This window comes from Stegodyphus dumicola, chromosome 10 (assembly GCF_044657685.1).
Source record: "Stegodyphus dumicola isolate Sdum_Otavi_A_Nest chromosome 10, ASM4465768v1".
NCBI lineage: Eukaryota > Metazoa > Arthropoda > Arachnida > Araneae > Eresidae > Stegodyphus > Stegodyphus dumicola.
In genome coordinates this window covers 7,762,456-7,788,297 of record NC_140777.1, presented here as the reverse complement: position 1 = coordinate 7,788,297, position 25,842 = coordinate 7,762,456, and positions in this window count along the sequence as shown.

The window sequence follows — 25,842 nt, the reverse complement described above, 5'->3', positions numbered from 1 at the left end:
GCAAAGAGTTTATGCCAGTGCAAAGGGATGTTTTCGCAAAGGATTTGTTACGGGACGCTTGTCTTGTTTACATTACACAAGAAATAAATCATAAAAATTACATTTATCCTTTTCTTTTCAGAAAGGAGATCATCAAGGACTAAACTAAGTCTCATAATTTTATCCAACCTATTGCTTTAGCAGGTAAAAAAGGATTCTGATCAGCAATCAGTATGCTTAACTGCTGTGTGTATTAGACATTTTACTAAATCCATTTATTATGAATTACCGCCCAGACAGTAAAGCGGTTCGTGACTCTGGTTGCCGTACCGAAGAGCTTGGGTTCGAATCCCGGATAGGGCATGAATGTAATTTGTTCATCCTCTTCATAGGTGGCAACGGTGGCCCACGTATTAGTTCCCTCCTTAATAACATGACCGGCCTTAGTAGTGATCAATGTCTATAAACGGCTACTACCTGCCATTGGAAAAAAAAATTTACGAATTGGTCTTTTATTCAACATAACACACATTTTCCATAAATAGTTAAAATGCATTATTCAGTTACAAGTGAAAGTACTTGTATGAACAATTTTCCATCATTGTTTCACGTAAGAACAAATAAAAGTACAATTTTCTTATGCACCTGTGATTGTCATATTATTTGGATTACGGTAAAGACTGCAAAAATGCTTCTGTGGAGGACTTTCTAAGGGAAACTGGCTCATGTTCACATCACCCGTTAATAAAAGCAGGAAAAGATCTTTATTTAATTGAATGCAACGAAACATTTAAGAAGAATGATGCACTCATAGAGAACTTTCTAAAATAAAATGATTTGTATTCATGTTACACATAAGGAAATCCACGGAGCTATCTAAACAGTTAGATTGTTTGCCAAAATGTACATCCGACTTGAACTAGTAGTATTCAAAAGACGACTTATTACTCTGCTGAGCGAAAAATCTAATTGCTTTCGAAGTTATATTGTAATTCAAACAATCATTGTATTACAATTATTATTATTATTTTTACTTTTATTTTTCCCAATGGCAGATTGAGAACAATTACAGTGCAACACAGTCCATTAGTCTATACAAGGCCAGAAGTTGCAGTCACTTTATTATGGAGGCATCTAATATGTGGGCCACTATCGCCTCCTATGAAAGGACGAACAGTTAAAGCCATGTCTTCTCCGGGATTCGAACCCAGGCCCTTCGGTATCGCAGTCAGACTTCCCTAACCACTATACCATCTGGGCGGCACAATTACAATTATAACTGCATTAGTTGTAGTTTTAACTACAAAGTAACTACAATGAATTACCAGCTTTTCTCAGTCAATAACAGATAGCTTAAACTTTAAAGGTAAATGGAAGGTCTTATAATTTGTCGAATGGCAATATTCTAAGAAAGTGTAGTCTCCAGGATGGTCGAAGTTTAATTACAGTCTTACATTTCGCATACTCGCAGCACTTGCCCAAAGGCTGTTCCAAGATTATTTCTGTTCACCTCATCCATTAATTTTGGAGACAGAATCATGTCTAGAGACATTTTTTTCTGAGGACAGTATTTTATATAATAGAAAAAAAATAATGCGTCTCCCTCAAGGTGCAGGAAACAACGAGTACTGATAAATTTAATTGAAATTACAATTGTAATTCTAGTTAATACAAATACAATGTTACTTTAACGGTTAGAATTACACTATAGTTCTAATGGCAAAAATATCAAATGAGTGTTATAGATTAGTATACTTTTACTTATCACAATATTAAACTTTTAATACCGTTTTATTTTATTTAGCTTATCACAGTATTGAGCTTTTTAATACCGTCGGTACTGAAAAAATGTTTTACTACTGTCATGAAATGTATATTCGATAATATTTTCTCATTGATGTTTTTCTTATATATTTTTCTGCATAATTCATAAATGTTTGCAATGGAAATAATTCTGAGGCTTTCATAATACTTCTAAATTTTCAGGAAATAAAGTTCCATTAAGGTTTACTTGAAGGAGACTCTCAGTGCAAGCACTCGAAAAGAAGTTATGCTACATTTACATATTATGAAATGGTTGAATGTACAGTATTTACTTGTAACAGCGGTGCTCAACATATCGCGTTTTCTGAAAGAATGCATATGTTGCCTAATTGAATTTAAACCACTATTAATCAGAATAATTGGCTAAAGTATTAAATTGTAATTTTTACAGCATCAATCGAATTAGTGGATTTTATTGAAGATAAAAATGTGTTGATATTGACAAGCTATATTAGTTTTTGTACTATAATGAATGCTAGCTAGTAACTATATGAATATAATGAATGCTACCTAGTAGCTACTCTAGCTAATAGCTAGAGTAAAACTCAGGATATGGTAACATTAAATAAATAAATAAATAAAATTTAAAAAAAAAAAGAAGAAGCAGAAAACGAAAGCGAAAAGGAACTGAATACATTCGGAAAGAGAAGGCTTACTATGGTGAAACATTAGAAACGTGTAGACAAAGTGTTAATACTATATGTGAGAAAATACTAAGGACAAATTGAAATACATCATAGCTACGTTTGGTGCTTTCTATATTATTTGTATCAATATTAATATAAGTACCGAAAAATACTTAAAAAATAGGTATTTTCGAAAATTTAAAGGAACAAAATTGCAGTCTGAAAATTTATAGCAGCGGAACTTTTGAAGTAATTTGATGCCTTCTGAAGGTCGCCATTAACATAACAATTTATAACTGTCAGCTTCTACAACTAGGAATCAGATAAACTCTATTGTTTGGTAAACCGGACTGTCTGGTAATGTTTTCGGTACTGTCTAGTTTCCGGGAATGGCGATGTATGCAAGCTTTTTCCTCTTTCTGCCCTAAGAATAAACAGCTCATAGGGGAATTCTGAAAAATATATAACGCTTTCATATATGTACTCATACCCTGATATTCACAATAGCGTTTCTTTATTTAGATAGCTTTGAGCATGCAAATTCAGTAAAAATCAGAAAACAAGTACCATACTTAAGAAAGCAGGTTATCTCGGTAAATGAAGTGAATTAAATACCGGCGATGGCAAGATTTTCCCATGGTTTGAAGACTAAGTAATTTATTCCTTTCAGAAAATTTTCTCGAAAAGCAAATCATCACTTACGGATAGAAGATTGTTCTAAGAACTACGGGATAAATTTATAATGGGAATAAAAGAATGAAAGAAATCGGAAACTCTTTTCTAGTAATCATTTTACTCCTCGAAAGTTGGTTTCAGTATCACCTTTTTAAGGAAATGACACATGAAATGGATTTCAGAAACTGAATCTCGAAATCATCAATAACTATCCAATATTCTGCTTTTGTAAATATTTATTTAATTTGCATTTCAACCAACTGTTGAAAACAAAGCGGAAAAGGATCTCCTTACAAAAGGTGGAAAAAAAAAAGATTCCCATTCTTTTACAGTGATATTCCATTAAATTATATCAGAAAATCATATCACTGTTGGATGCAATAAATACTAATTTCAGACATGTTGCCTGTTTATGTTGTTAACTCTCTTTCGCAACTGAACACTGGTAGTTTTGCCTAAGTTTGAATTCCGGCGAATGCGTTCGTTGATTGGTATTTTGGTGAATTTTAGGTTGAATATACCAAACCAGTTTCCCTGAAAAAGTCATCTACAAACGCATCCTTTTCCTCAAGCAGGTGCCCATCGTATGCTGCCTGACGAATGTGCAAGAATTTTTCTTCTTTTACACAGCTTTCATAATCACATATTACCCACCAGCGGCCGAGCGGTAAAGACACTGAACACTGGTAGTTCGGTCCGAGGTTTGAATCCCGCGTACGGGCTGGCTGCATGGTCGTTTTCGTGGTTTTCCCCATGTGTAACGTGTATACTAGCCAGTTTCCCTTAGAAAGTCCTCCACGAAGGCATCCCCCCATTTAGGCAGATAACCCTCGTGTGCTTTGGCTCGAATAGTACTACCATACCAATAATACCATAATCACATATTATATTATTGAGCATTTTTAATTTGCAAAACCATAAGTTATGAAAAACTCAATGACATATTTATTTAGATTAATAAAAAGATATAAATTAAATGCGTCATCGGCATAATTTTTTAGTAATATCATTATATAATCAATTGTACTTTTTTTTTTTTTTTTTTTTTTTTTTTTTTTTTTTAGTGTACTGGGGAATTAAAGAAAATTTCTCAAAAGTATCATCATGTTTTCGTAAACTGATAGTGTTAAATTATTATATTAAATTTCAGTTTATTATAGCAGAAATCGTAAATAGCTGCATTATGTATAACTCTTGCTTCACTGAGCTTTCGGAAGTTAATCTGTGTCCATCCGCATAATCGAGAAGCAGGTCGATTTGTTTCTCAGTGCAATCGCTGTGGGATCTTAATTCTACTGATACGCAGTCGCAGTTCTACTGACCGATGTTCTATAAACTTAAAATATTTTGCCCTACCTAAATTCTGTAGCTCTCTACATTCTAAAACTTTTGCCGTTGTCAAGTGCCAAATTCTTAGAATTTCGCCATCCCTAAATTTTCTTGTTCGATGCCTCTTTAAATTATAAGAATTTTTCAGCCATTAATCTGCCTCCTGGCCAGACATGTTTTTCGATGCCACATATGTCACTGAAAAAGGTTGAAAAATCGGAATTTTAAAAGCAAACTTCCTACTTTTCATCAAATAAATTTTATCGATTAGCAGTGCTATGGAAGCATTAAAACATTTATGTAATAAATATACAAATACTTCAGAAAAATTTTTTTCTCTCTACTGAAGAAAGGCCTGTCTCTGACTACCTGCGAATTTGGTTAAGTTTTATCCAAAATCTACGTCAAAGCGTTTATTTTTGGCCTAATATTAAATTTTACATTGGCATGTTCCTGTCCCTGCTTGATGTTGACAAGATTTATTCAAAACTTACTGTTCTTATTTTTTATTTTAAAACAAACAATTTAAATGGAAATCCTCAGCTTGCTTTTATTATTTAAATAATAACATTTGATAATGTGAATTGAGATCTCTAAGTAATTTGCGTATTTGAACCCAAAAAAATGTTAAACACCAATTTTGAAGCTTTTGTTTTAGTTTGCTTTATATTTCCTCCAAAGCACGCGAGAGCTATCTGCCTAAAGGGAGGAATGCCTCTGTGGAGGACATTCTAAGAAAAACTTACTCGCGCCCAGTTCTGCAGTTAAATTCAAAAGTTTAAAATTGCATTAACATGATCAGATTCAGAGTCGTAGCTAGGGTTTTCAGCGCTCAGGGACAACTGAAGATTTCGCGCCCCCTACTGCTTGCCAAGGATGGAAAACATTTAATTCTAAAATGTTCTAACATCAGTTTGGCGCCCCTTGGATTCTGCACCCGGGGACAGATGCCCCCCTCTAGCTACGCCCCTGATCAGATTTTATTTTCTGCACGTAGCTAACAATTACTTATGTGTTGTCAGATAAATGTTACCAGATGCAGTTAATTATTTTTTACTTGCCAATCTCATGAAACAAGTTTTTTTTGCTCCTGTAAGACTTTACTTTGTGTTGCAAAATAAATTCATTCTCACTCTTTTTGGACTTGCCTACACATTAAATTTAAAATAGTTTTATGAATAGGTAAGATGTGATTATCATAATTTTGTTTCTCTCTTTATCTTGGCAACTTTATATGTTGATTCAGTATCCAGGTTACCTACCAGTGGCTGATTGATAAAACTGCTCATATGTTCAGCTGGTGGTCTGAGTTTATTTTCTGACATAAAAAATTTCGGTTGATCTTTACATTATGGTAACTTGGCGATTTTTTGGCGAAAATTTGGCGACCAACTCTCCTACAGCAACCCTAAAGACATATTTCTTTTCTTTTTATATACTGAACACTTCTTCCAACAATCTACTAGCCAAATTACACTTATGCTAGAAATTTTATCTAACAAAACTGCTTAATCATGACAAATATTCATTGCAAAATTGGGAAAAAGTGCACAATACCATACTCCTTACACATTTTTCAAAATAACACATACATATAAACCATGTACACGTCGACTTATTTTTACTTAAAAAAACATCCCAGAATTACACAAAAATGGCATTGTGCACACTTTTCACTATATCCATGTACACTGCTTTTTTCTCATAAATTAGAAAAATTTCACGAAAATACATGACAATTTTCTGAATCTTTAAACCCGGTAAAAAGAACATATATGAAATTACCTGATCGCGAAAAAGTATATACCCTTTACAAATATGAACATTTCCACATATAAAATAAATAAAATATCCAAAAACTTTTACCTCTAAATCATCTATTATATTATAAACGTCACCAACGAATTCATACCGCAAGCATTATAAATACTTAGTGTCAAATATTTAAATTATTTCCATGCACGTTTACTTCAACTAAAACGTATACCAAATTCCTACAAACATAAAATTCACAAAATAACTATAATTTAATAAAAATATCACTAAACCATGTACACGTCGACTTATTTTTACTTTAAAAAAAATCCCCAGAATTGCACAAAAATGGCATTGCGCACACTCTTCACCATATCCATGTACGCTGCTTTTTTCTCATAAATTAGAAAAATTTCACGAAAATGCATGACAATTTTCTGAATCTTTAAACCCGTTAAAAAGAACATATATGAAATTACCTAATAACGAAAAAGTATATACCCTTTCCAAATATGAACATTTCCACGTATTAGCTCACAATCCTAATTACTTTAAACTAAATCATTGCTAATAACAATTTTCCAATAATACCATAAAAATAATATCCGCAAATAATTAAACATACTAACTTACCTAATCTTCTTCAGGATCTTGATTACGTGGCCGATAAACTTTTATTTCTTCCGCTAAATAAAAAGCAAGCGTATGTGCGCTTGTTTCAGGATCTTTAAAATCATACTTATAGTTGTTCACAGCAAGGTACCAGGTAAAATAAATAACTTAATAAAACATCTTTACTTCTATATTGCACAACCTTAAAAAAGCACTTATTACTACCCCTTTCAAGCCCTTTAAATATCCATTTCGAATTCACTTTAGTTAGGGCCATGGGATCCAAAAATTAACCAACACTGTTTCACACAACACAGAATAAAGCTAAATACAAAATTTCCAGATTTCCCCCCTTTTCCGATTAAAGAACCGTAATTCGTCCATTAATATCACATGACATATCCCATGATCTCTCATTTCCCTCACACAAAATAATGCGTAATCGGAACTGAGTACTGCTCACATTATTACCAAAGTCCCAGGTAGCAACCTTTATCGCCTCCAAAATGTCGCCAAACTACCAGTTACCATATTCTAAAGATCAGCCAAACTTTTAAAAGACATTCCCCATGTTTATTTTACTATAATCGAAAAATCAAATAATTGCTACTCTGTTTATAGGTACTAAATGTTAAAATATTTTAAATGCTTCCTTTAATTTGCATTCTAATAGTCTTGTTTAAATTTAATTATGAATTATATTCACATCTAGTAATTGTGAGTGTTTTTTTATTTTAGGTGCTGTGAAAGGCAATGACAGAGATCCAATTTATCAAGAGTTCTTATATACATAAGAATACATGGATATGAGATTGTTTTTCATGAATTCAAATAAAATATGATAAATTGGATTAATAAAAACTATTTTGAATTTTGAAAAGTGTTTTTCCTCTGTTAATCATAATATAGTGCCATAAATTTCTGAATGTGTTTATTTTTCATCCAAATAAATAGCTTTACAAAAGTTTGTCATATTAATAGATATTGCATAATTTAGCATTATTATAAATATTTATTATAGCAGATTTAGCTGAACTAGTTTTTTAGTCTCTTTGCAGATGAAGTCACAAAGGTAAGTGGTTAGATATTTTTCTGTATTGCCCATTAAGTAATTTTATCTGGTAACTTACTGTTACTATATACTAAAGGTGAAGAAATAAGCTTTCCTTGAAGATACAAAAATTTGCAGATATTTCAAAAAATTGGTATGCGTAAAAAAGTTCTTAAATTGCCACATATGCGAAACTGGAAATGTTATATATGAAATAGTTCAGAAATATAAATATTTTCACTATTTTTTAACTATAATTCACTGCATTTGTTATATATAATCACAGTTTAAGGTAGCAGTGCTTTTCTCACTGTGATTTCTCATGTATTTTGATTCATAAATACACGTACATAAATCCACGTATTTTGATTTCTCTTTTGAGACCGAATAAAAAATGAACTAAACATTCTCGTTGACATTGAGAGTTGAATAAAAGCTCACCTCAAAATAAAATGAATTAATAAATTTATGGAAAATTTTACATTGCATATATTGAGCAGAAAGAGTAAACTGAATATACTTAATGGAATTAATAATTGGTAGAGTTGATAGCAGAATAAAATGTCTTAATTGCATGGTAAACAGTAGATCTTTTGAAGTTTTTCTATGTTACGTAAAATGCAGATTTAAATTTTTGATATTGATTGTCATATAAATGGCAATTACTGTTTTATTTTACTCTGAAAGAATGGTTAGTAATAAAATTCTGGATGAGACAACCTTTAACATGCGCTAGAATTTACAAACTTTAATTTGGTGCTGATTTCAACGGGTAAATTTCATTTTACTGAATTTTGCGTAAAATAATACCAATGAACCATTGCAAATTATTTTCAGAACTTTTTTTTTTAATCTAAAAGGGCTATTAGTTTTGAAATGTGACTTCATATTGTCAGTCGTAAACTTGTTTCGCTTTTCATTCAAGTCTTGCCATTTGGCAAAATTTAACATATTTACCTTTAAAATCTAATATATTATTGACTAACAAGCCAAGCTAATTAAAAGCATTACACACAGTTCTTAACAATGCTTTTTTTAATTTTTAATCTGATTGATTTAAAATGCATTTGATTCATGATATATCTAATTGAAAACATTTTAATATTTCTACATAATTACATGATATATTTCTTCACTTTTCAAATATATAGAAGATATATCACTTTCTGGTGTCAGTATCTTATAAAATGTTTTGCTATTTCCACTGCCCCATCTGTATTGATAATCTATGCATTCATAAACTTTTAGCCTCTTTGAGTGACTGCTAAAATCTGAGGCCTTTCAGATTTTTTAATTGTGTGAGCAGAAAGATAGAATTTTAGAAGAGCTTCTTGACTTACCTTTTGAATGATATAAAGAATTGTTAACATAATGTCAAATTTTTACAACTAAATATTAAATATATAAAAAAGCCTGCAGCATTCTCATGTTACGAAAACATATTTATTTATTCTGAGGCTAGGAATTGATTTAGTTTTAAAAATACAATTTATTCCTTTTAACAATTTCCCAACAGTGTCATCAAAACACTATAAATTCCTTACATGTTTTAAAGAAAGATGATTCATTTATGTAAAGATTATTAAATGGGTAATTTTATTATTCAATTTTTAATACAAATTAACTGAAATTAGAAACTGATTTTGTAAAATAATTTAATTATGAATAATTCAATTTGGGGGCTATTGGATGTTTAAAAATGATCAAAAGATTTTTAATATCTTAAAAATAAAAGCAAAATTTTCAGTATTAATATTTTGTATTAATAATTCATTTTAATTTCCTTACTCAGTTTTAATATATTCACAAATTCAGATTTAAAAACAAAATAAGTTGTATAAATATTTTCAACATTTCTGATTTTTCCATAGTAACCATAGGAGAACGATTTGAGACTATCTGTGTAAAAAATAGGTTTTAGATCATCACACCTTCACATACTTTCACTGGAATTTTCCTCTGTATGTATACTGGGATGTGACACTAAGCAGTTGAGAGTATGTATTTAAGAGGTTAAAGGGATATTGTAACAAGTGTTTCAAATCCTGATAACATCCCATACTCCGTAGGTGGGACGTAGATAGGATGTCCTAAGGATATACTGGGATGTGACATTAAGCGCTCAGGAGGATGAGTTTAGGAGGAAATTGGGATATTACGGGATGTCCTGGGGATGTAGTAAGTAGGACTTTAAATCCTAATAACATCCCATATGCTGTCGATAGGACATAGATAGGATGTTTTTAGTATATAATGGGATGTGCTTAGGAGGTTTGTGGGATATCCCGGGATGTCCTAAGGATGTAGTAAGTAGGAGTTCATATCCTAATAACATCCCGCACGCTGTCGATGGGACTTGGTTAGGATGTCCTGAGGATATCCCGGGATGTGACATTAAGCACTCGGGAGGAGGTGTTTAGGAGGTTCGCGGGATATTCCGGGATGTCCTGAGGATGTGCGCATATCCCGCGAGCCCAAGGATGTTTTGGTGCTATGTGAGTAAAGCACTCTCCAAAGCATAAGATAATATTTATTTTTCAAATGTAATCATTTAGCTCGGGGGTATAAAAGAAGTCTGTTGCAAATCGCAATATATTTGTCACCCAAATTTTGCAAACAAGTTATTTAAAAGAAATGCATTGCCACTAGCCAAATTAAATATTTATGCTGACCACGCAGCAGATTTTTCTCATTCAACAAAGCGCAGGAATTTTAATTTTCCTTTCAAATTAATTCTTATATTTTTCACAAACTAAGCGATTTAGAAAAAAGCCGAAATTCATATAAATTATCTGAACTTATGAAATAACACTAACCGAATTTATTAGAATCATCTGTACATATAAAAATCTGTGCTCGTTTTTCTTTGTTGTGTAATTTGTAGAAATGTACACTTTTATTCCGATCTGCATGAAATTGTGCGCTCTTGACCATCAAAATAAGAAGAAAGCCACCGTCTACACATAAGATTTGGAAAACTCACCATACTATTGCTCTCACATCACCTGTCTCAAGTTCGCGTTGCCATAGTTGCGCTCCCGCTATGAGTGAACGCCATACCTATTAAGTAAGTTCTAGTTGCTTTTTTACAAAAATAGGTATTCACATTTCTACACAGCCTTAGTTATTAAGTGACGCCACTAATATTAACACCAGTGTTGGATTCCCGCTGCCAGTTCCTATTAAACATTTATCAGAACTACTATTTCGCGTAATTGATTTGGCACACATGTGAGTGTTCCGAGTAGAACAATGAGTTTACTTTAAACTATGTTCTTTGAAATTGTAGAAGATATAACACAGATAGAAAGGATACAATTACAATTTATTTTCCCCAGTTTACTGCTATTCCGGTATTTCGGGATACAAACTAATTGACTGCAATGTCTGTTCCAGGAGACCAAGCGAGTTTAGTTATTATAATATTTTTACGTGTTCAAAGGATGTATGCCTAAAAATTGCCCCAACTGAGTGCAAAAAAGTTGCTCCAACTGGGGTGGGAAAAAATTGCCCCAAATGGGGTGGGGAAAAATTGCCTCAACTGGGGTGGGAAAAAATTGCCCCAACTGGGGTGGAAAAAAAATTGTCCCAACTGGGGTGGAAAAAAAATTGTCCCAACTGGGGTGGAAAAAAAATTGTCCCAACTGGGGTGGAAAAAAAATTGTCCCAACTGGGGTGGAAAAAAAATTGTCCCAACTGGGGTGGGAAAAAATTGCCTCAACTGGATAGGGAAAAAAATTGCCCAAACTGGGGGGGAATTGCCCATTCGCAATTATGGTGAAGAATCGCTAATCGTAAAAATAGTTTAATCCTAATGAAGCATCAAAGTAAGCACAGGGATATAAAATGTACAATAATTTTAAAAACTCTTTAAATTTATGTTATTTCAGTTTTTTCATGTCATCCAATATTCCGACGAGAATTGAAATAGGAATTTTTAAAAAATTAAGGATCTTCGATAACAATTATATGGTTGCTCTGTACAAGCATTAGTTTCTTTTGAAGCAGAATTGAAAATGCTTTTAGTCTTCTAAGCAATTTTGAGACTGGGCTCAAAAATACATACAGAATTAAATGATTTCCTTTCGAATCTTTGCATTACGTGTTTGTGGATTTGGAGTAATTGATGAAGAATTGAAACACAATTTATTGGCCAGTAAGCGCTATTACACAGGACAGTTCCAAAGACACGTTTACAAAACTACTACGAACACACGGAAACAATCAGCAACGCACCCTTGAGGTTATAACAGTGAAGAGAGCTTCACGGCAAAGACCTAAAATAAAACTTTCGACTCTGTCGTTGCTCTCTTAGCCAATCTCTGACCTTCAAGTCACTACTATCTTCTTGCATAGGCAGGGTATATAGAGTTTTAACCTACCTTTCGAAATATTCCCTAAAAAAACCGCTAAAATTTAGTTCCAGAATGTTCTCGTTCCGTCTATGGCATATCGTTAAATGGGCGATTTCGCGCCAAATCTGGGTACCTTGACTTTCCTTACACATTCTGGCAAACCTAACACCCCTTTGCGACGGGCATGTCTGCAGCCGTGTTGGTTGAATGGTTTGGTGTTTCGAGAATCTTTATAATTTTGTGCATTTTGCTTTTGTGCTTCTGAAAGTGTGTTATTATAATTTATTTTGTGCTTCGGTTTCGAAAAATGTGCTTTCTGTATCAAGATTGTGGTTGTTTTTGAAGATACGAATGATTGAAAATTTCTACGACACGGAACGCCCCATTTGCATGCACGGGTAAGTTTTATGTTGATTTTTTGATAAATATACCGTGCAAATTTATTTCTTTTGAAGAGATGTATTTGGAATTGTGATTTCTATTTGTATTTTTAAAAGCACGATCCCAACTTGCATGGTTTATATGTTATGAATACTTAAACATTTAGAGTGAGCTAAGACTAACGAGGCTGACATTTGTTTATATTTGAAGATATAAAAGTTTAATTGCAGCAAGGCCAACTTATACTCAAGGCCTGCCAGTGTGAAAATTTTATTTTGTGTTTTCGGTTGCCTGCGTGATAATCCTACTGACCGCAAGATGGCGCTACAATTCTGCTACACTGCGATGTTTACAAAAAAAGTACCAAAAACGAATTCTGTCTTGTTATATGCAAAGTTTAAAAACGATTAATCCATAGTAGTCAGAAATTGTTGATTTCTTATTAGTAAAAATATTTTAATTAGAAGGAAAGCATGGAATTTTAAGCTATCTCACCTTTTTTTTTTTTTCACAGCTATTTGATCTCGATTTTAATTCCTGCTTTCATATAGACATACGCTATTCTGGAATGTACGCATTACAACTATTTATTCTAATTTAAAGGTAATTCAGAGTATACACCTTATTTTCTAATTATTTATATAGTAAGAAGTTAACAGATAGCTTCAGATCATGTACTATTTCAGTGAAAAATTTTCGAAATATTTCTATCGGCTGTACTGGGCCAAAAAATAATTTAGTATCCCCTATCAAAGATGTAATTAACATAGTAATACACCGTGATATAAAATTTGTATATCTCTTTCCACGGCATTGGAGTAAAAATATTACCTAGAGATTAAGTTTTACATACTGAAGAATTTTTTAAATTATTAAATAACTGTTTTTAGGAAATCTTAAACAATAAAAGTTTGAATAATGCAGATTTTGATCTCTGTGCAGTATTTGCATTACAGATATTGAAAGACATTCTAAAATTATTAGGCCAAAAAAGAAAAAAAAAAGTCTTACTGTGGCATAGATTTTGAATGAAACTCAAACCCAAAGTTACTTTTTTGACTAATTTTAATATTACACAGGTGTGTTTCTCTTCACTTTCATTTGAATTCTAATTTTCATTGGTGTTAACATTAAGAAACTAGTAATTGAATTAAGTGCATTGCAGCAATTTACATTTTCACTGTTAGAGAAACTTCAATTTTTCAAATGAAAATAATGAAATTTTTGATAAAGCTATTGATCAAATCAATCTGTTTATTATAAATAAAAGAGACACAGACATCCTAAAATATATTTTAACAGCACACAAAAAATAATAACTCTCATAATGACAATATATACTTAAGAAAACGTTCAGTTCTGTATATCAAGGATAAAATTTGAAAACTTGCAATGGCTGAATATAAATAATATATCCATCATACGTGCCCACAATGCTAAGTAGAATGAGGAATATACGCAATTTTTGATATATATGCATTTAAAGTTAGGCAAAAAAAACAAGCTTATTAAATGCATCACTTAAATATACAGCAGGTAGACATTTTTACACACATACAACATTTATCAGAATGACATGTGTACAAAATTTTATGGCTGGCAACGTGAGATACAGCTATAGTTCTTTATCAAGAATAATGTATACATGAAATATAATTACTAAATTTCATGTGATAACTCAGCACAAAGTTTACATGAAATGTAGGATACAATTTTACAAACAGCATAAACTATGCGATAATAAAAGAAACATCCCAAACAGTATTGGCGATAATTTTACTGCGCAAACACATGCACATTCCGCAATTCATTTTGCATTTATACAATCAGTTGATCGTCAATAAGTGACCGTGAAATAAAAATACACATTCTGAAGAAATACGAAGAGTAATTTTTCTAACATTCTATGAAAAAATACGAAGCTGAACTTACCTCACTCTCCTGGGCCCGGAATTCATTAATCGTGACAATAATTAATTATCCATTGTCTATATTGTATGTAAATCGAACGCATTGCTTCGATGACATACGCTTCAGCTAAAACTGACGCAAAACCTTCCGCCATGTTTATTGCCGGAAATATAATCATCTGTTTATTTAACACGAAGGGTCAGACCTTTCCTTACTTTAACAGCCGTCTCATCAATTTAACGGTCAAATTTAACGCTACCTTTGATGAGAATACCAATACTTGCGATTTAACTTCTTGTGATGTCAGAGTACCACGTGATTCCGTAAAAATCACTTAACGCTGTGGTTAAAAATGTCATGAATCGGGCCCTAAAGCTGTGTTTCCCAAACATTTATGTTTACAGCCCGCTTTTAGAAACGCATTTTTACAGAAAATATATAAGCATATAAAACAGCAATAATGGGGTTGGATTACTTGTATGTTAATGAAATTAGCAGTAATTGCACTGTGATTTTAGCTAAATGAATAATAAAACATAAATAAGGACGTGTGTTTTGTGTTTCCGGTCATCCGTAAAGCATTCTCCAAAGCATAAGATAATATTTATTTTTCAAATGTAATCATTTAGCTCAGGGGTATAAAAGAAGTCTGTTGCACATCGCAATATATTTGTCACCCAACTTTTGCAAACAAGTTATTTAAAAGAAATGCATTGCCACTAGCCAAATTAAATATTTACGCTGACCACGCAGCAGATTTTTCTCATTCAACAAAGCGCAGGAATTTTAATTTTCCTTTCAAATTAATTCTTATATTTTTCACAAACTAAGCGATTTAGAAAAAAGCCGAAATTCATATAAATTATCTGAACTTATGAAATAACAGTAACCGAATTTATTAGAATCATCTGTACATATAAAAATCTGTGCCCGTTTTTCTTTATTCTGTAATTTGTAGAAATGTACACTTTTATTCCGATCTGGATGAAATTGTGCGCTCTTGACCATCAAAATAAGAAGAAAGCCACCGTCTGCACACAAGATTTGGAAAACTCACCATACCGCGTCACCATACTATTGCTCTCACATCACCTGTCTCAAGTTCGCGTAGCCATAGTTGCACTCCTATTGAACGCCATACCTATTAAGTAAGTTCTAGTTGCTTTTTTACAAAAATAGGTATTCACATTTCTACACAGCCTTAATTTTTAAGCGACGCCACTAATATTAACACCAGTGTTGGATTCCCGCTGCCAGTTCCTATTAAAACATTTATCAGAACTACTATTTCGCCTAGTTGATTTGGCACACATGTGAGTGTTCCGAGTAGAACAATGAGTTTACTTTAAACTATGTTCTTTGAAATTGCAGAAGATATGCTACAATTGTAGAAGATATGCTACAATAAAATTGCTCCAACTAGGGTGGAAAAAAATTGCACCAACCGGGGTGGGAAAAAAATCGCCCCAACCGGGGTGGAAAAGAATTGCCCCAACTGGGGTGGGAAAAGAATTGCCCCAACTGGGGTGGAAAATTGCCCCAACTGGGGTGGCAAAAAATTGCCCCAACTGGGGTGGCAAAAAATTGCCCCAACTGGGGGCGGGGAAATTGACCATTCGCGATTATGGTGAAGAGTCGCTAATCGTAAAAATAGTTTAATCCTAATGAAGCATCAAAGTAAGCACAGGGATATAAAATGTACAATAATTTTAAAAACTCTTTAAATTTATGTTATTTCAGTTTTTTCATGTCATCCAATATTCCGACGAGAATTGAAATAGGAATTTTTAAAAAATTAAGGATCTTCGATAACAATTATATGGTTGCTCTGTACAAGCATTAGTTTCTTTTGAAGCAGAATTGAAAATGCTTTTAGTCTTCTAAGCAATTTTGAGACTGGGCTCAAAAATACATACAGAATTAAATGATTTCCTTTCGAATCTTTGCATTACGTGTTTGTGGATTTGGAGTAATTGATGAAGAATTGAAACACAATTTATTGGCCAGTAAGCGCTATTACACAGGACAGTTCCAAAGACACGTTTACAAAACTACTACGAACACACGGAAACAATCAGCAACGCACCCTTGAGGTTATGACAGTGAAGAGAGCTTCACGGCAAAGACCTAAAATAAAACTTTCGACTCTGTCGTTGCTCTCTTAGCCAATCTCTGACCTTCAAGTCACTACTATCTTCTTGCATAGGCAGGGTATATAGAGTTTTAACCTACCTTTCGAAATATTCCCTAAAAAAACCGCTAAAATTTAGTTCCAGAATGTTCTCGTTCCGTCTATGGCATATCGTTAAATGGGCGATTTCGCGCCAAATCTGGGTACCTTGACTTTCCTTACACATTCTGGCAAACCTAACACCCCTTTGCGACGGGCATGTCTGCAGCCGTGTTGGTTGAATGGTTTGGTGTTTCGAGAATCTTTATAATTTTGTGCATTTTGCTTTTGTGCTTCTGAAAGTGTGTTATTATAATTTATTTTGTGCTTCGGTTTCGAAAAATGTGCTTTCTGTATCAAGATTGTGGTTGTTTTTGAAGATACGAATGATTGAAAATTTCTACGACACGGAACGCCCCATTTGCATGCACGGGTAAGTTTTATGTTGATTTTTTGATAAATATACCGTGCAAATTTATTTCTTTTGAAGAGATGTATTTGGAATTGTGATTTCTATTTGTATTTTTAAAAGCACGATCCCAACTTGCATGGTTTATATGTTATGAATACTTAAACATTTAGAGTGAGCTAAGACTAACGAGGCTGACATTTGTTTATATTTGAAGATATAAAAGTTTAATTGCAGCAAGGCCAACTTATACTCAAGGCCTGCCAGTGTGAAAATTTTATTTTGTGTTTTCGGTTGCCTGCGTGATAATCCTACTGACCGCAAGATGGCGCTACAATTCTGCTACACTGCGATGTTTACAAAAAAAGTACCAAAAACGAATTCTGTCTTGTTATATGCAAAGTTTAAAAACGATTAATCCATAGTAGTCAGAAATTGTTGATTTCTTATTAGTAAAAATATTTTAATTAGAAGGAAAGCATGGAATTTTAAGCTATCTCACCTTTTTTTTTTTTTCACAGCTATTTGATCTCGATTTTAATTCCTGCTTTCATATAGACATACGCTATTCTGGAATGTACGCATTACAACTATTTATTCTAATTTAAAGGTAATTCAGAGTATACACCTTATTTTCTAATTATTTATATAGTAAGAAGTTAACAGATAGCTTCAGATCATGTACTATTTCAGTGAAAAATTTTCGAAATATTTCTATCGGCTGTACTGGGCCAAAAAATAATTTAGTATCCCCTATCAAAGATGTAATTAACATAGTAATACACCGTGATATAAAATTTGTATATCTCTTTCCACGGCATTGGAGTAAAAATATTACCTAGAGATTAAATTTTACATACTGAAGAATTTTTTAAATTATTAAATAACTGTTTTTAGGAAATCTTAAACAATAAAAGTTTGAATAATGCAGATTTTGATCTCTGTGCAGTATTTGCATTACAGATATTGAAAGACATTCTAAAATTAATAGGCCAAAAAAGAAAAAAAAAGTCTTACTGTGGCATAGATTTTGAATGAAACTCAAACCCAAAGTTACTTTTTTGACTAATTTTAATATTACACAGGTGTGTTTCTCTTCACTTTCATTTGAATTCTAATTTTCATTGGTGTTAACATTAAGAAACTAGTAATTGAATTAAGTGCATTGCAGCAATTTACATTTTCACTGTTAGAGAAACTTCAATTTTTCAAATGAAAATAATGAAATTTTTGATAAAGCTATTGATCAAATCAATCTGTTTATTATAAATAAAAGAGACACAGACATCCTAAAATATATTTTAACAGCACACAAAAAATAATAACTCTCATAATGACAATATATACTTAAGAAAACGTTCAGTTCTGTATATCAAGGATAAAATTTGAAAACTTGCAATGGCTGAATATAAATAATATATCCATCATACGTGCCCACAATGCTAAGTAGAATGAGGAATATACGCAATTTTTGATATATATGCATTTAAAGTTAGGCGAAAAAAACAAGCTTATTAAATGCATCACTTAAATATACAGCAGGTAGACATTTTTACACACATACAACATTTATCAGAATGACATGTGTACAAAATTTTATGGCTGGCAACGTGAGATACTGCTATAGTTCTTTATCAAGAATAATGTATACATGAAATATAATTACTAAATTTCATGTGATAACTCAGCACAAAGTTTACATGAAATGTAGGATACAATTTTACAAACAGCATAAAATATGCGATAATAAAAGAAACATCCCAAACAGTATTGGCGATAATTTTACTGCACAAACACATGCACATTCCGCAATTCATTTTGCATTTATACAATCAGTTGATCGTCAATAAGTGACCGTGAAATAAAAATACACATTCTGAAGAAATACGAAGAGTAATTTTTCTAACATTCTATGAAAAAATACGAAGCTGAACTTACCTCACTCTCCTGGGCCCGGAATTCATTAATCGTGACAATAATTAATTATCCATTGTCTATATTGTATGTAAATCGAACGCATTGCTTCGATGACATACGCTTCAGCTAAAACTGACGCAAAACCTTCCGCCATGTTTATTGCCGGAAATATAATCGAAGGGTCAGACCTTTCCTTACTTTAACAGCCGTCTCATCAATTTAACGGTCAAATTTAACGCTACCTTTGATGAGAATACCAATACTTGCGATTTAACTTCTTGTGATGTCAGAGTACCACGTGATTCCGTAAAAATCACTTAACGCTGTGGTTAAAAATGTCATGAATCGGGCCCTAAAGCTGTGTTTCCCAAACATTTATGTTTACAGCCCGCTTTTAGAAACGCATTTTTACAGAAAATATATAAGCATATAAAACAGCAATAATGGGGTTGGATTACTTGTATGTTAATGAAATTAGCAGTAATTGCACTGTGATTTTAGCTAAATGAATAATAAAACATAAATAAGGACGTGTGTTTTGTGTTTCCGGTCATCCGTAAAGCATTCTCCAAAGCATAAGATAATATTTATTTTTCAAATGTAATCATTTAGCTCAGGGGTATAAAAGAAGTCTGTTGCACATCGCAATATATTTGTCACCCAACTTTTGCAAACAAGTTATTTAAAAGAAATGCATTGCCACTAGCCAAATTAAATATTTACGCTGACCACGCAGCAGATTTTTCTCATTCAACAAAGCGCAGGAATTTTAATTTTCCTTTCAAATTAATTCTTATATTTTTCACAAACTAAGCGATTTAGAAAAAAGCCGAAATTCATATAAATTATCTGAACTTATGAAATAACAGTAACCGAATTTATTAGAATCATCTGTACATATAAAAATCTGTGCCCGTTTTTCTTTGTTGTGTAATTTGTAGAAATGTACACTTTTATTCCGATCTGGATGAAATTGTGCGTTCTTGACCATCAAAATAAGAAGAAAGCCACCGTCTGCACATAAGATTTTTTTAACTCACCATACCGCGTCACCATACTATTGCTCTCACATCACCTGTCTCAAGTTCGCGTTGCCATATTTGCGCTCCCGCTATGAGTGAACGCCATACCTATTAAGTAAGCTCTAGTTGCTTTTTTACAAAAAAAGGTATTCACATTTCTACACAGCCTTAATTTTTAAGCGACGCCACTAATATTAACACCAGTGTTGGATTCCCGCTGCCAGTTCCTATTAAAACATTTATCAGAACTACTATTTCGCCTAATTGATTTGGCACACATGTGAGTGTTCCGAGTAGAACAATGAGTTTACTTTAAACTATGTTCTTTGAAATTGCAGAAGATATGCTACAATTGTAGAAGATATGCTACAATAAAATTGCTCCAACTAAGGTGGAAAAAAAATTGCCCCAACCGGGGTGGGAAAAAAATTGCCCCAACCGGGGTGGGAAAAATTGCCCCAACCGGAGTGGAAAAGAATTGCCCCAACTGGGGTGGGAAAAGAATTGCCCCAACTGGGGTGGAAAAAAATTGCCCCAACTGGGGTGGGAAAAGAATTGCCCCAACTGGGGTGGAAAAAAAAATTGCCCCAACTGGGGTGGCAAAAAATTGCCCCAACTGGGGTGGGAAAAAATTGCCTCAACTGGGGGCGGGGAAATTGACCATTCGCGATTATGGTGAAGGGTCGCTAATCGTAAAAATAGTTTAATCCTAATGAAGCATCAAAGTAAGCACAGGGATATAAAATGTTATATAAAATGTTGTTACTCTTTAAATTTATGTTATTTCAGTTTTTTCATGTCATCCAATATTCCGACGAGAATTGAAATAGGAATTTTTAAAAAATTAAGGATCTTCGATAACAATTATATGGTTGCTCTGTACAAGCATTAGTTTCTTTTGAAGCAGAATTGAAAATGCTTTTAGTCTTCTAAGCAATTTTGAGACTGGGCTCAAAAATACATACAGAATTAAATGATTTCCTTTCGAATCTTTGCATTACGTGTTTGTGGATTTGGAGTAATTGATGAAGAATTGAAACACAATTTATTGGCCAGTAAGCGCTATTACACAGGACAGTTCCAAAGACACGTTTACAAAACTACTACGAACACACGGAAACAATCAGCAACGCACCCTTGAGGTTATAACAGTGAAGAGAGCTTCACGGCAAAGACCTAAAATAAAACTTTCGACTCTGTCGTTGCTCTCTTAGCCAATCTCTGACCTTCAAGACACTACTATCTTCTTGCATAGGCAGGGTATATAGAGTTTTAACCTACCTTTCGAAATATTCCCTAAAAAAACCGCTAAAATTTAGTTCCAGAATGTTCTCGTTCCGTCTATGGCATATCGCTAAATGGGCGATTTCGCGCCAAATCTGGGTACCTTGACTTTCCTTACACATTCTGGCAAACCTAACACCCCTTTGCGACGGGCATGTCTGCAGCCGTGTTGGTTGAATGGTTTAGTGTTTCGAGAATCTTTATAATTTTGTGCATTTTGCTTTTGTGCTTCTGAAAGTGTGTTATTATAATTTATTTTGTGCTTCGGTTTCGAAAAATGTGCTTTCTGTATCAAGATTGTGGTTGTTTTTGAAGATACGAATGATTGAAAATTTCTACGACACGGAACGCCCCATTTGCATGCACGGGTAAGTTTTATGTTGATTTTTTGATAAATATACCGTGCAAATTTATTTCTTTTGAAGAGATGTATTTGGAATTGTGATTTCTATTTGTATTTTTAAAAGCACGATCCCAACTTGCATGGTTTATATGTTATGAATACTTAAACATTTAGAGTGAGCTAAGACTAATGAGGCTGACATTTGTTTATATTTGAAGATATAAAAGTTTAATTGCAGCAAGGCCAACTTATACTCAAGGCCTGCCAGTGTGAAAATTTTATTTTGTGTTTTCGGTTGCCTGCGTGATAATCCTACTGACCGCAAGATGGCGCTACAATTCTGCTACACTGCGATGTTTACAAAAAAAGTACCAAAAACGAATTCTGTCTTGTTATATGCAAAGTTTAAAAACGATTAATCCATAGTAGTCAGAAATTGTTGATTTCTTATTAGTAAAAATATTTTAATTAGAAGGAAAGCATGGAATTTTAAGCTATCTCACCTTTTTTTTTTTTTTTTCACAGCTATTTGATCTCGATTTTAATTCCTGCTTTCATATAGACATACGCTATTCTGGAATGTACGCATTACAACTATTTATTCTAATTTAAAGGTAATTCAGAGTATACACCTTATTTTCTAATTATTTATATAGTAAGAAGTTAACAGATAGCTTCAGATCATGTACTATTTCAGTGAAAAATTTTCGAAATATTTCTATCGGCTGTACTGGGCCAAAAAATAATTTAGTATCCCCTATCAAAGATGTAATTAACATAGTAATACACCGTGATATAAAATTTGTATATCTCTTTCCACGGCATTGGAGTAAAAATATTACCTAGAGATTAAATTTTACATACTGAAGAATTTTTTAAATTATTAAATAACTGTTTTTAGGAAATCTTAAACAATAAAAGTTTGAATAATGCAGATTTTGATCTCTGTGCAGTATTTGCATTACAGATATTGAAAGACATTCTAAAATTAATAGGCCAAAAAAGAAAAAAAAAGTCTTACTGTGGCATAGATTTTGAATGAAACTCAAACCCAAAGTTACTTTTTTGACTAATTTTAATATTACACAGGTGTGTTTCTCTTCACTTTCATTTGAATTCTAATTTTCATTGGTGTTAACATTAAGAAACTAGTAATTGAATTAAGTGCATTGCAGCAATTTACATTTTCACTGTTAGAGAAACTTCAATTTTTCAAATGAAAATAATGAAATTTTTGATAAAGCTATTGATCAAATCAATCTGTTTATTATAAATAAAAGAGACACAGACATCCTAAAATATATTTTAACAGCACACAAAAAATAATAACTCTCATAATGACAATATATACTTAAGAAAACGTTCAGTTCTGTATATCAAGGATAAAATTTGAAAACTTGCAATGGCTGAATATAAATAATATATCCATCATACGTGCCCACAATGCTAAGTAGAATGAGGAATATACGCAATTTTTGATATATATGCATTTAAAGTTAGGCGAAAAAAACAAGCTTATTAAATGCATCACTTAAATATACAGCAGGTAGACATTTTTACACACATACAACATTTATCAGAATGACATGTGTACAAAATTTTATGGCTGGCAACGTGAGATACTGCTATAGTTCTTTATCAAGAATAATGTATACATGAAATATAATTACTAAATTTCATGTGATAACTCAGCACAAAGTTTACATGAAATGTAGGATACAATTTTACAAACAGCATAAAATATGCGATAATAAAAGAAACATCCCAAACAGTATTGGCGATAATTTTACTGCACAAACACATGCACATTCCGCAATTCATTTTGCATTTATACAATCAGTTGATCGTCAATAAGTGACCGTGAAATAAAAATACACATTCTGAAGAAATACGAAGAGTAATTTTTCTAACATTCTATGAAAAAATACGAAGCTGAACTTACCTCACTCTCCTGGGCCCGGAATTCATTAATCGTGACAATAATTAATTATCCATTGTCTATATTGTATATAAATCGAACGCATTGCTTCGATGACATACGCTTCAGCTAAAACTGACGCAAAACCTTCCGCCATGTTTATTGCCGGAAATATAATCGAAGGGTCAGACCTTTCCTTACTTTAACAGCCGTCTCATCAATTTAACGGTCAAATTTAACGCTACCTTTGATGAGAATACCAATACTTGCGATTTAACTTCTTGTGATGTCAGAGTACCACGTGATTCCGTAAAAATCACTTAACGCTGTGGTTAAAAATGTCATGAATCGGGCCCTAAAGCTGTGTTTCCCAAACATTTATGTTTACAGCCCGCTTTTAGAAACGCATTTTTACAGAAAATATATAAGCATATAAAACAGCAATAATGGGGTTGGATTACTTGTATGTTAATGAAATTAGCAGTAATTGCACTGTGATTTTAGCTAAATGAATAATAAAACATAAATAAGGACGTGTGTTTCCGGTCATCCGTAAAGCATTCTCCAAAGCATAAGATAATATTTATTTTTCAAATGTAATCATTTAGCTCAGGGGTATAAAAAAGTCTGTTGCAAATCGCAATATATTTGTCACCCAACTTTTGCAAACAAATTATTTAAAAGAAATGCATTGCCACTAGCCAAATTAAATATTTACGCTGACCACGCAGCAGATTTTTCTCATTCAAGAAAGCGCAGGAATTTTAATTTTCCTTTCAAATTAATTCTTATATTTTTCACAAACTAAGCGATTTAGAAAAAAGCCGAAATTCATATAAATTATCTGAACTTATGAAATAACACTAACCGAATTTATTAGAATCATCTGTACATTAAAAAATCTGTGCTCGTTTTTCTTTGTTGCGTAATTTGTACAAATGTACACTTTTATTCCGATCTGGATGAAATTGTGCGCTCTTGATCATCAAAATAAGAAGAAAGCCACCGTCTACACATAAGATTTTTTTAACTCACCATACCGCGTCACCATACTATTGCTCTCACATCACCTGTCTCAAGTTCGCGTTGCCATATTTGCGCTCCCGCTATGAGTGAACGCCATACCTATTAAGTAAGCTCTAGTTGCTTTTTTACAAAAAAAGGTATTCACATTTCTACACAGCCTTAATTTTCAAGCGACGCCACTAATATTAACACCAGTGTTGGATTCCCGCTGCCAGTTCCTATTAAAACATTTATCAGAACTACTATTTCGCCTAATTGATTTGGCACACATGTGAGTGTTCCGAGTAGAACAATGAGTTTACTTTAAACTATGTTCTTTGAAATTGTAGAAGATATGACACAGATAGGAAGGGTACAATTACAATTTATTTTCCCCCAGTTTACTGCTATTCCGGTATTTCGGGATACAAACTAATTGACTGCAATGCCTATTGCAGGAGACCCAGCGAGTTTAGTTATTATAACATTTTTACGTGTTCAAAGGATGTATGCCTAACGGAACTTGCGATTTTAGAAGACTTGTGATTTTAGAAGACTTGCATGTATTAACGATGTCAACGTTTCTTCGTTTTTATAAGATTCACATCAAATCATGTCGCATTCGAATGTGGTGTAAGAGATCACTTTTTCTTTTAAACACTTGTAAACAATGAATGCAATTTATAAGAAGAGAAGTATCATGCTGTTTCAAAACATCATCATCAGCATATTTCTGTTTCTTTTGACACCGGCAAAATTTAAAAAAAAAAAAAAAAAAAAAAGGGTTCGTGAGATTTTCTTCAAATTCTGTTTTACTTGAAAAAATGTCCGAACATTCAATACGATGTAAAGATTCATATTGTTTTAAATTCTTATGCTCACTAAATATTTTTTATCACGATTTACTCTTAAAAGTAACTTTATAAGTTTTCATATCCTTTTTACATGAAAAGAACTTGTGATTATTCACTACAAAATTCTAAGACGAGAAGCTTCGCGACTTTTCAAACTACAAACTTAAATTTCTTAGGACATACACTACATCTGATGTTTCTTTCATGAGATTTCAAATATCTCTTCAGATTACTCGTATTCAAGAAACCTTACAAATATATCACATAAGTTCAGCGAATAATCGCTTCATAAACTCTTAAATTTTCAACATGAGTGAATCACTTGAAGCATATACTGCACTGTAAACATACAATACGTAAAAGAATTGTTATAAAAAATAAAAATACATTCATTTCACCAAGAAGCTTTTCTATTTAAATAC